The sequence below is a fragment of the Hyla sarda genome, chromosome 1 (assembly GCF_029499605.1).
Source record: "Hyla sarda isolate aHylSar1 chromosome 1, aHylSar1.hap1, whole genome shotgun sequence".
Classification (NCBI taxonomy): Eukaryota; Metazoa; Chordata; class Amphibia; order Anura; family Hylidae; genus Hyla; species Hyla sarda.
The window spans coordinates 401262440-401275647 of record NC_079189.1 but is presented as its reverse complement, the minus strand read 5'-3'; the positions used below and the strand labels follow the sequence as shown (position 1 = coordinate 401275647).

Below are 13208 nucleotides of genomic sequence, written 5' to 3'. Positions count from 1 at the left end.
TCGCTGGGGGTCCCAGCAACGGGCCACGGGCGATCAGACATCTTATCCCCTATCCTTTGGATAGGTGATAAGATTTTTTTGCCTGGAATACCTCTTTAACATCCACATATGAGGTATTTCCTAACTCGAGAGAAATTGGGTTACAAATTTTTTTTTTGGGGGGGGGGGGGGGGGGATTTCTCTCCTTTTACCCCTTGTAAAAATCCACAAACTGGGTCTACAAGAACATGAGTGTAAAAAAAAAAAAATAATGATGATGATTTTGAATTTTCTCCTTCACCTTGCTGCTATTCCTGTGAAACACCTAAAAAGGTTAAACTTTCTGAATGTCATTATGAATACTTTGAGGGGTGCAGTTTTTTTTTTTTTTTTATAATCGGATCATTTATGAGGTATTTCTAATGTGAAGGCCCTTCAAATCCGCTTCAAAACTGAACTGGTCCCTGAAAAATTCAGATTTTGAAAATTTCGTGAAAATTTTGAAAATTGCTGTTGAACTTTGAAGCCCTCTGGTGTCTTCCAAAAGTAAAAATAGGTCAACTTTATGATGCAAACATAAAGTAGACAAATTATATATTGATTCACATATACAATATATTTGGTATGTCTATTTTCCTTACAAGCAAAGAGCTTAAAAGTAAAAAAAAAAAAAAAGCTACATTTTTTTTTCCCATGAAATTTTTAAAATTTTTCAGCAAGAAATTATGCAAGTATCGACGAAAATTTACCACTATGCTAAAGTAGAATATGTCACGAAAAAAAAACAATCTCGGAATCAAATTCATAAGTAAAAGCATCCCAGAGTTATTAATGCTTAAAGTGACAGTGGTCAGATGTGCAAAAAATGCTCTGGTCCTTAAAGGGGTACTCCGCCCCTAGACATCTTATCCCCTATCCAAAGGATAGGGGAGAAGATGTCAGATCGCCGGGGTCCCGTTGCTGGGGACCCCGGGGATCGCTGCTGCAGCACCCCGCTATCATTACTGCGCAGAGAGATATCGCTCTGCACGTAATGACGGGCGATACAAGGGCCGGAGCATCGTTACATCACGGCTCCGCCCCTCGTGGCGTCACGGCCCGCCCCCGTAAATACAAGTCTATGGGAAGGGGGCGTGGCTATCGTCACGCCCCCTGCCATAGACTTGCATTAAGGGGACTGGCCGTGATGTCATGAGGGGCGGAGCCATGGCGTCACGCTGCTCCGGCCCCTGTATCGCCCGTCATTACGCACAGAGCGATCTCTCTCTGTTCAGTAATGATGGCGGGGTGCCGCAGCGGCGATCCCCGGGTTCCCCAGCAGCGGGACCGCGGCGATCTAACATCTTATCCTCTATCTTTTGGATAGGGGATAAGATGCCAGGGGCAAAGTACCCTTTTAAGGTCATAATGGTCTTGGTCTTTAAGGGGTTAATTAACTATATATTTTTATGGTTCGGACATTTACACATGTGGCGATACCACGTTTCTTTTTATTTTTTATTTACACTTTTTTAATGGGAAAAGGGGGGGTGATTTTTATTAGGGAAAGGGTTAAATCAATTTTTTATGAAGTGTTATAGCCTCCTCTAGGGGATGTAACACTGCATATACTGATTGCAGGCACTCTTCAATGCATTGCCATAGGAATGCAGTGATCAATGTTTCCTGCGCTTGATTTCAAGCTTGGAGCAACCAATCGTCGATCGGACAGCTGGGAAGAAGGTAAGACACCTCCCGCTGTCCTCTCAGCTGTTCGGGACAGCGGTCCCAAAAAGCTCAGTTGAGCTAACCGGCAATGTACTCTACCGTTGTAGATGCCGCAATCAATTTTGATTGCGTTGTCTAAAGGGTTAATACAGAACATCAGCCCGATCGGCGATGTCCGATATTAGCAGCGGGTCCTGGTTGCTGATATCAACCGGGACCTCACAGATATGAAGCGCGCTCAGCTTCTGAGCACCCTTCACAGATCGGGAGCCCTAAAGGGTTTAAACCACACGGTCAATGGCGTACGCTCAAAAAAATTCCATAGTAGCATATTTTTGGTCACTTTTTATACCGTAATTTTTTTTATAAATAAAAGGCGATCAAAAAGTTCGATCAAAACACAAATGGTACCACTAAAAATTTCAGATAACGGCGCAAAAAATTAGCCTCATACTGCCCCGTTCGTGGAAAAATAAAAAAGTTATAGGAGGTCAAAATATAACAATTTTAAATGTATTAATTTTTGTAGTATGATTTTTTCCAGAAGTACAACAAAATCAAACCTATATAAGTTGGGTATAATTTTAATTGTATGGACCTACAGAATAAAGAGGTGTCATTGTCGTACAATGATTTTTTTTTTTCCGTTTTGCCGCAGATTTTTTAGTAAAATCACTGATGTCATTACAAAGCAGAATTGGTGGTGCAAAAAAAATTTTTTTTTTTTTAAAAGCCATCATATGGATTTTTAGGTGCAAAATTTCAAGGGTTATGATTTTTAAAATGTAAGGAGGGAAAAAAAGAAAGTGCAAAAACTGAAAAACGTTTGTTCCTTAAGAGGTTAAACTACTAAAACAGGACGGCAGTGAAGAAGCATTAAAAAGCTATAAAATGTAAATTATGTAAAAAAAATAAATAAACACATAAAAGCCGCAAAAATAGAGACAGAAAGATTAATTGTCTAAGAGAGTAAAACTAACCCCAAAATGTTATTTACTATATAAATAGCAAAAAGGTCAAAAATGAAAGTGTAGGCCTTTTAAAAAATGATGAGGAAGAAATTATAGACGGGGATCAGGAAAAAAAACAAATTCTTCTCCAGTGTTTTCATCGAGGAAAATGAAATGCAGCGAGATAAGGTAAATCCGTTATAGTCCGTTATTAATAACGGACGTTATTTTGTGACGGGAGAATGAACGGAAGAAATAGTGCATGCACTATTTCTCCCGTTACCATCTTCCGTCACAAAACGACGTCCGTTATTAATAACGGACTATAACGGATTAAAACGGATAATGTAAAAATCCCATAGACTATAAAGGGATTTTCTAACGGCAGTATAACGGCCGATTTGCAGGGTTTTCATGACGGAACATCAGACGGATCTTTAAAACGGATAACTTTTATAGTGTGAAAGAAGCCCTAGATGAGGGTTTTTTGCCTTCCTCTGGATCAACTCAGTAGGGATTCATTAGGGTTTTAGATTGAACTTGATGGACTCTGGTCTTTTTTCCAACCTTATGAACTATGTTACTATGTATATTTTCTAAATGAATAGTAACAAAGGAATCATAGTGAAAACAGAAATAAGTAATATTTAACATGTTAAAATATTTAACATTCAACATGCTGGGCACAGATGTGTGTACAGGACATTGTGCACCTATGTAATAGGGATGTCCTGATACAGATAGTGGTATTGGGACCGATACTGGACATTTGCACAAATGTCCCCGATACCTAATCTGATACCTGCAGGCAAGACCTGCGTCAGGAGCGGTGCCTGATGTCTGCCCTGGCACAGGCAAAATCACTTCACTCCACCAGCGCCAGAGCAGAGGACAAAAGATGAAGGAGGTGAGCCTCTAACAGATAATATTATCCCCTACCCTATAGATAGGCAGGTTATCTCCCTGTCCTACTTCCACATACTAAAAAATTACATACCTGTCACCAAGCTTTGCTAGTCTCCTGTAGAGAATATGGGGGAGATTTATCAAAACCTGTCCAGAGGAAAAGTTGCTGAGTTGCCCATAGCAACCAATCAGATCGCTTCTTTCATTTCTAACAAGACCTCTGCAAAATGAAAGCAGTGAGCGATTGGTTGCTATGGGCAACTCAGCAACTTTTCCTCTGGAAAAGTCTCTATATACATTTGTGTGTGTGTGTGTGAGTGCGTTATACTTGTAATGATGGTGGTTAAGTCTCTATATACAGGAGTGTGTGTTATACCTGTGATGAAGTCTCTATATACAGGAGTGTGTGTTATACCTGTGATGAAGTCTCTATACACAGGAGTGTGTTATACCTGTGATGAAGTCTCTATATACAGGAGTGTGTTATACCTGTGATGAAGTCTCTATATACAGGAGTGTGTGTTATACCTGTGATGAAGTCTCTATATACAGGAGTGTGTTATACCTGTGATGTAGTCTCTATATACAGGAGTGTGTTATACTTGTGATGAAGTCTCTATATACAGGAGTGTGTTATACTTGTGATGAAGTCTCTATATACAGGAGTGTGTTATACCTGTGATGTAGTCTCTATATACAGGAGTGTGTTATACCTGTGAAGTAGTCTCTATATACAGGAGTGTGTGTTATACCTGTGATGAAGTCTCTATATACAGGAGTGTGTTATACCTGTGATGAAGTCTCTATATACAGGAGTGTGTTATACCTGTGATGAAGTCTCTATATACAGGAGTGTGTGTTATACCTGTGATGAAGTCTCTATATACAGGAGTGTGTTATACCTGTGATGAAGTCTCTATATACAGGAGTGTGTTATACCTGTGATGAAGTCTCTATATACAGGAGTGTGTTATACCTGTGATGAAGTCTCTATATACAGGAGTGTGTTATACCGGTGATGAAGTCTCTATATACAGGAGTGTGTTATACCTGTGATGTAGTCTCTATATACAGGAGTGTGTGTTATACCTGTGATGTAGTCTCTATATACAGGAGTGTTATACCTGTGATGAAGTCTATATACAGGAGTGTGTGTTATACCTGTGATGAAGTCTCTATACACAGGAGTGTGTTATACTTGTGATGAAGTCTCTATATACAGGAGTGTGTGTTATACCTGTGATGTAGTCTCTATATACAGGAGTGTGTGTTATACCTGTGATGAAGTCTCTATATACAGGAGTGTGTGTTATACCTGTGATGTTGTCTCTATATACAGGAGTGTGTTATACCTGTGATGTAGTCTCTATATACAGGAGTGTGTTATACCTGTGATGTAGTCTCTATATACAGGAGTGTGTGTTATACCTGTGAAGTAGTCTCTATATACAGGAGTGTGTTATACCTGTGATGAAGTCTCTATATACAGGAGTGTGTGTTATACCTGTGATGTAGTCTCTATATACAGGAGTGTGTGTTATACCTGTGAAGTAGTCTCTATATACAGGAGTGTGTGTTATACCTGTGATGAAGTCTCTATATACAGGAGTGTGTGTTATACCTGTGATGAAGTCTCTATATACAGGAGTGTGTGTTATACCTGTGATGAAGTCTCTATATACAGGAGTGTGTGTTATACCTGTGATGTAGTCTCTATATACAGGAGTGTGTGTTATACCTGTGATGTAGTCTCTATATACAGGAGTGTGTGTTATACCTGTGATGTAGTCTCTATATACAGGAGTGTTATACCTGTGATGAAGTCTATATACAGGAGTGTGTGTTATACCTGTGATGAAGTCTCTATACACAGGAGTGTGTTATACTTGTGATGAAGTCTCTATATACAGGAGTGTGTGTTATACCTGTGATGTAGTCTCTATATACAGGAGTGTGTGTTATACCTGTGAAGTAGTCTCTATATACAGGAGTGTGTGTTATACCTGTGATGAAGTCTCTATATACAGGAGTGTGTGTTATACCTGTGATGTAGTCTCTATATACAGGAGTGTGTGTTATACCTGTGATGTAGTCTCTATATACAGGAGTGTTATACCTGTGATGAAGTCTATATACAGGAGTGTGTGTTATACCTGTGATGAAGTCTCTATACACAGGAGTGTGTTATACTTGTGATGAAGTCTCTATATACAGGAGTGTGTGTTATACCTGTGATGTAGTCTCTATATACAGGAGTGTGTGTTATACCTGTGATGAAGTCTCTATATACAGGAGTGTGTGTTATACCTGTGAAGTAGTCTCTATATACAGGAGTGTGTGTTATACCTGTGATGAAGTCTCTATATACAGGAGTGTGTGTTATACCTGTGATGAAGTCTCTATATACAGGAGTGTGTGTTATACCTGTGATGTAGTCTCTATATACAGGAGTGTGTTATACCTGTGATGTAGTCTCTATATACAGGAGTGTTATACCTGTGATGAAGTCTATATACAGGAGTGTGTGTTATACCTGTGATGAAGTCTCTATATACAGGAGTGTGTGTTATACCTGTGATGTAGTCTCTATATACAGGAGTGTGTGTTATACCTGTGATGAAGTCTCTATATACAGGAGTGTGTTATACCTGTGAAGTAGTCTCTATATACAGGAGTGTGTGTTATACCTGTGATGTAGTCTCTATATACAGGAGTGTGTGTTATACCTGTGATGAAGTCTCTATATACAGGAGTGTGTTATACCTGTGATGAAGTCTATATACAGGAGTGTGTGTTATACCTGTGATGAAGTCTCTATATACAGGAGTGTGTGTTATACCTGTGATGAAGTCTCTATATACAGGAGTGTGTTATACCTGTGATGAAGTCTATATACAGGAGTGTGTTATACCTGTGAAGTAGTCTCTATATACAGGAGTGTGTTATACCTGTGAAGTAGTCTCTATATACAGGAGTGTGTGTTATACCGGTGATGAAGTCTCTATACACAGGAGTGTGTGTTATACCGGTGATGAAGTCTCTATATACAGGAGTGTGTTATACCTGTGAAGTAGTCTCTATATACAGGAGTGTGTTATACCTGTGAAGTAGTCTCTATATACAGGAGTGTGTGTTATACCGGTGATGAAGTCTCTATACACAGGAGTGTGTGTTATACCGGTGATGAAGTCTCTATACACAGGAGTGTGTGTTATACCGGTGATGAAGTCTCTATATACAGGAGTGTTATACCTGTGATGAAGTCTATATACAGGAGTGTGTGTTATACCTGTGAAGTAGTCTCTATATACAGGAGTGTGTTATACCTGTGATGTAGTCTCTATATACAGGAGTTTGTTATACCTGTGATGTAGTCTCTATATACAGGAGTGTGTTATACTTGTGATGTAGTCTCTATATACAGGAGTTTGTTATACCTGTGATGAAGTCTATATACAGGAGTGTGTGTTATACTTGTGATGTAGTCTCTATACACAGGAGTGTGTTATACTTGTGGTGATGGTAGTGAAGAATATAAGATGCATACATTCAGGACAGATGTGAGGCGATTCTCCGCTCCCCAGATTGTCAGTGCACTTTCTCCATACACACTCTTACCTATGACTACTCCGTATCCCCTAGAGTGCTCGGTGGGAGCAGCTATGGAGCCCAGCGCGCTGTCCTCCCCGGCATTTACATGCTCTCCAGCCCGGACAGTCACTCAGCATACAGTAATACACATGTAGTTTCCCGGATACACACATGCTGTCGCTGCACACACACAGCTTTCTCCTCCCCATACAGATACACACGGCGCTACCAACCCAACGCTAGGCCCCGCCCCTCAGAGCCGTGCAGCTGCAGCGCGCTCCCATTGGTCAAACATCCTGTCAATCATAGACTATAGCGACGTGCTGGGTTAGGTTGACCCATTCGCTCCCCCCATCACTCTGAGGCCTAGCCGTATCCAAGGCAAAAGCGCAACCAGCCTCGATTTGGTCGAGCCTAGCGCAAGAGAATGAATGAAAGCGTCACAGAGAGGGCCGGCACACAACAGCTGGCACACTGCGCCGGATACTCAGCTCCTGACGGGGCGAATGTGTCTGGGAGGTGTACTTACAAGTACCGTTCGTGCCCCAGACGCATGGCTACATCGTGAACGTAAACACACGGCGGTTTCTCAGGGAATAAGGCGTCAAATGAAAGCAACATAAACAGGGCTGTGAGCAGGCTCGGTCTATACATCAAGCATCGCCTTCCGGACTCACCAACTTGTTTATTAGGCGTGTGAGAAACAGGCTGGACCTGTCCGAGTAGTGATACAGCATGTCACCCTATATACGTAACATAGAGACGACTATGTCACCCTATATACGTATTATACAGAGGACTATGTCACCTTATATATGTAACATACAGAGGACTATGTCCCCCTATATACGTAACATACAGAGGACTATGTCACCTTATATATGTAACATACAGAGGACTATGTCCCCCTATATACGTAACATAGAGACGACTATGTCACCCTATATACGTATCATACAGAGGACTATGTCATCTTATATATGTAACATACAGAGGACTATGTCACCCTATATACGTAACATACAGAGGACTATGTCCCCCTATATAGGTATCATACAGAGGACTATGTCCCCCTATATAGGTATCATACAGAGGACTATGTCCCCCTATATAGGTATCATACAGAGGACTATGTCCCCCTATATACGTAACATACAGAGGACTATGTCCCCCTATATACGTAACATACAGAGGACTATGTCCCCCTATATACGTAACATACAGAGGACTATGTCCCCCTATATACGTAACATACAGAGGACTATGTCCCCCTATATACGTAACATACAGAGGACTATGTCCCCCTATATACGTAACATACAGAGGACTATGTCCCCCTATATACGTAACATACAGAGGACTATGTCCCCCTATATACGTAACATACAGAGGACTATGTCCCCCTATATACGTATCATACAGAGGACTATGTCACCCTATATACGTAACATAGAGACGACTATGTCACCCTATATACGTAACATAGAGACGACTATGTCACCCTATATAGGTATCATACAGAGGACTATGTCCCCCTATATACGTATCATACAGGAGGACTATGTCCCCCTATATACGTAACATACAGAGGACTATGTCCCCCTATATACGTAACATACAGAGGACTATGTCCCCCTATATACGTATCATAGAGAGGACTATGTCCCCCTATATACGTAACATACAGAGGACTATGTCCCCCTATATACGTATCATACAGAGGACTATGTCCCCCTATATACGTAACATACAGAGGACTATGTCCCCCTATATACGTAACATACAGAGGACTATGTTCCCCTATATACGTAACATACAGAGGACTATGTCCCCCTATATACGTAACATACAGAGGACTATGTCCCCCTATATACGTAACATACAGAGGACTATGTCCCCCTATATACGTAACATACAGAGGACTATGTCCCCCTATATACGTAACATACAGAGGACTATGTCCCCCTATATACGTAACATACAGAGGACTATGTCCCCCTATATACGTATCATACAGAGGACTATGTCCCCCTATATACGTATCATACAGAGGACTATGTCCCCCTATATACGTATCATACAGAGGACTATGTCCCCCTATATACGTAACATAGAGAGGACTATGTCCCCCTATATACGTATCATACAGAGGACTATGTCCCCCTATATACGTAACATACAGAGGACTATATCCCCTATATACGTAACATACAGAGGACTATATCCCCCTATATACGTAACATACAGAGGACTATATCCCCCTATATACGTAACATACAGAGGACTATGTCACCCTATATTCGCAACATACAGATATACGTAACATACAGAGGACTATGTCCCCCTATATACGTAACATACAGAGGACTATGTCACCCTATATTCGCAACCTACAGATATACGTAACATACAGAGGACTATGTCCCCCTATATACGTAACATACAGAGGACTATGTCACCCTATATTCGCAACATACAGAGGACTATGTCCCCCTATATACGTAACATACAGAGGACTATGTCACCCTATATACGTATCATACAGAGGACTATGTCCCCCTATATACGTATAATACAGGGATACAAGGGACCCAATAAACATAACATTTACTAACTGTAATGCTGGAGGCTACATAATGAAATACACAGCACAGCGAGAGTACAGCCGCCTGCATTCTGCTCCGCAGGGCAGCACCAACATGTCCCTCTTTTCATCTTCTATGATAGGAACCGTTATTGTCATGTCGCATGCAGTTTTACCACAATTCTACAATTTTGTGCACATGGCCAGACATGGCTAGTTTCAATCATCGAAAGATGCTGGATGGTGCAGGGGGGGGGGGGGGGGGGGGGAGAGTAAACTCACACTGGTCACTGGAAAACATTTGCGCAAGCGTTAAATTGAGTGCACCAAACAGTGCATCTTCTAACCACACCCCCTGAAGGCAAATAAGAAAAATTACCGAATCAGCACAAACATAAAAATGGCCCAAGATTAGATGATAATTCTGTTGCAAGTCAAATCGCTAAATAACAACACACTGCACACCCAATTTTGTAAGTGGACAACAGTTGATAAATCCCACTATATGTTCCTATAAGTCAGCATAAACATATACAGTATATATATTCCCCAAACACCTGACAGAGGTCATTTTGGCCTTCACTCGGATGGTTTCCATCTGAGGGTCTGTTTATTTGCTGTATACAGAGGGGGATTGAGCAACTGTAATGCACCTGCAAGATTGCCTGTACAGTGGGGGAGATTTATCGAAAACTGTGCAGAGCTTCTTTCCTTTTTTAAGAGACCTGTGAAAAATGACAAAAGCGATCTGATTGGTTGCCATGGGCAACTGCACCCCTCTTCCTCTACACAGTTTTTGATACATCTCCCCCAGTGTGTTTTTATTTGTAGCATTGGCTTGGGCCAAAATAATAACATTTTGCGCTATTTGAGCTATGGACGTAGGGTTAATTTACACTATCCCCACAACTGATCACTATGGGGTAGATTTATCAAAACCTGTGCAGAGGAAAACTTGCCCAGTTGCCCATAGCAACCAATCAGATTGCTGCTTTCATTTTTATGAAGGCCTGTGAAAAATGAAAGAAGCGATCTGATTGGTTGCTATGGGCAACTGGGCAAGTTTTCCTCTGCACAGGTTTTGATAAATCTCCCCCTATGTGGTCACCAAAACCCTCATTTTCCCATCCATTATGGTGTGAGTTAAAACATAGCTTTTTATTTTACATGCCTTTGGAGACTATTAAAAACCGTTACACACTGGTCTCATCGGTGCGCTGAACAACAACAAAAACTGAAAAAAAAGTGCCACTGCAAAAAAAAAACAACACGTAATTGTACCAGGGTAAACCAGCCTTAAAGGGGTACTCCGCCCCTAGACATCTTATCCCCTATCGAAAGGATAGGGGATAAGATGTCAGATCGTGGAGGTCCCGCTGGTGGGGACCCACGGAATCTCAGCTGCAGGACCCACCTGTTACAGCTTCCGGCAGCGCTGGAGGCTCTCATCCTAACGCCTCACGACCACAGTGACGGGACTGCTGCCCCTCCCATTGACTTGCATTGAGGGGCGGGGCGTGACATCACACGGGGGCGGAGTCGTGACGTCACAATCTCCCGTCATCTTGGTCGGGAGCCGAAGCCGCAACAGGTGAGTGCTGCAGCCGAGATCCTGGGGGTCCCCCGCGATCTGACATCTTATCCCCTATACTTTGGATAGGGGATAAGATGTCTAGGGGCGGAGTACCCCTTTAATGTACACATAGAGGACCTGGTGGATTCTATCACAGTACCAATATGAGACCAGCCGGTTGAGGTATTTGATCGTCTCAAAAGGCATGTAATAAACTGGATGGGAAAAATGAGGGTTCTAGTGATCTCATATAGTGATCAGTTATGGAATTGTTGAATTTAATACTTGCACACAAATTTTTTTGCACAATTGCTCCTCCAGGAGCTTCCTGTCTTTTTGTGCAAATTTATAAACGGAGGTGCGCTCAATAATAATATTTTGCACGACTTGGAAAACCACACAAAATCTGACCCAATTATGCATTCATCCCATACATTTTTTTTTTATGTTTTTAAACAATTTACAAACATACTAATAAATATGATCTGTTCACATCTGCATATTACAGGAAAAACTCCAGAAAAAAATAACAGCATGCAGCACTAGCTTTTCTGGAAAAATAAAGGACCATGATGTAAACGCAATAGAACTCATCAATGGTGTCACCATTTTCATTTTTTTGTTTCTATTTTTCCCCCTTGTGTTTTTCTCATGACAAGTCATGTAATTTTTTCATCATGTGACTCAAGGATTTTTATTGAAGAATACGGGCAAGAAAAAATGCCATATCCACAAGGTGTTTTTGCTATATAGAATAGCGTAATAGTGTGCAGCAAAAAAAGATTGCAATGTTTTTTTACATAAGCGCAATTTTTGGTAAAACATCTTTCAAAGTTGCCTGTTTGGTGCACCATACACCACTTTTTGCAGTGGAACTGTAAATTAACCCCTTAAGGACTCAGGGTTTTTCCGTTTTTGCACTTTCGTTTTTTCCTCCTTACCTTTAAAAAAAATCATAATTCTTTCAATTTTGCACCTAAAAATCCATATGATGGCTTATTTTTTGCGCCACAAATTGTACTTTGTAATGACATCAGTCATTTTACCCAAAAAATCTATGGCGAAATTAGAAAAAAAAAATCATTGTGCGACAAAATTGAAGAACAAACGCAATTTTGTAACTTTTGGGGGCTTCCGTTTCTACGCAGTAAATTTCTGGTTAAGAATGACACCTTATCTTTATTCTGTAGGTCCTTACAATTAGAATGATACCCAACAATCATAACTACATGCAGGAAAATGTATACGTTTAAAATTGTCATATTCTGACCCCTATAACTGTTTTAATTTTTCTGCATATGGGACGGTATGAGGGCTCATTTTTCACACCGTGATCTGACGTTTTTAGCGGTACCATCTGTGTGTTGATCAGACTTTTTGATCGCTTTTTATAAATTTTTTCATGATAGAAAAAGTAGGGATCGACCGATATCGTTTTTTTAGGGACGATACCGATAATCGGTGCAGGTTAGGGCCGATAACTTATACCGATATTCCGGTATAAGTTATCGGCTATTTATCCCCCCGCGACACCGCTGCAGATCATCGATTTAAAGCGGGCGCTTTAAATCAATGCACTGCAGTGGCTTTTGTGGTGCCATAGGCCACCGTCGCTGGCACCCGCTTCTCTCCCCCTGCCTGTCCGGGGGTTCTGACACCCATCACCGCCACCCTCACCGCTGCGCCGCGACCGACCCCCCCCCCACCGCACCGGCCCCATTGCCTCCCCCATCCCCAGTTTTATAATTACCTGTTCCCGGGGTGCACTCTACATCTGGCTCCAGTGGCGTCCTCCTGAGCTGTCACTGTGCGCACTGACGGTGATGTCACGTCGCGCACGTCACTCGTCATTGCGCACAGCGAAAGGCAGGACGCAGCAGGAGCCAGAAGTAGCGTGGGCCCCGGGAACAGGTAATTA

At 41.5% G+C, this 13208-nt stretch overlaps 1 protein-coding gene across 5 annotated transcripts in view; it reads right to left on the bottom strand.

Moving 5' to 3' along the window:
- Window positions 1–13208, bottom strand: part of CHD8 (chromodomain helicase DNA binding protein 8) — a 144025-nt gene that overhangs the window by 129177 nt on the left and 1640 nt on the right. Inside the window, exon 1 of one of the 5 annotated variants that reach the window (XM_056527778.1) lies at window positions 7161–7543. The exons of 3 other annotated variants lie outside the window; for them this stretch is intronic. The gene's annotated coding sequence lies outside the window, so the exon portion shown is untranslated. Of the gene's footprint in view, window positions 1–3633; window positions 3707–7160; window positions 7544–13208 lie in introns of those variants that run through there. One more of the 5 variants, XM_056527795.1, reaches the window with a different exon arrangement.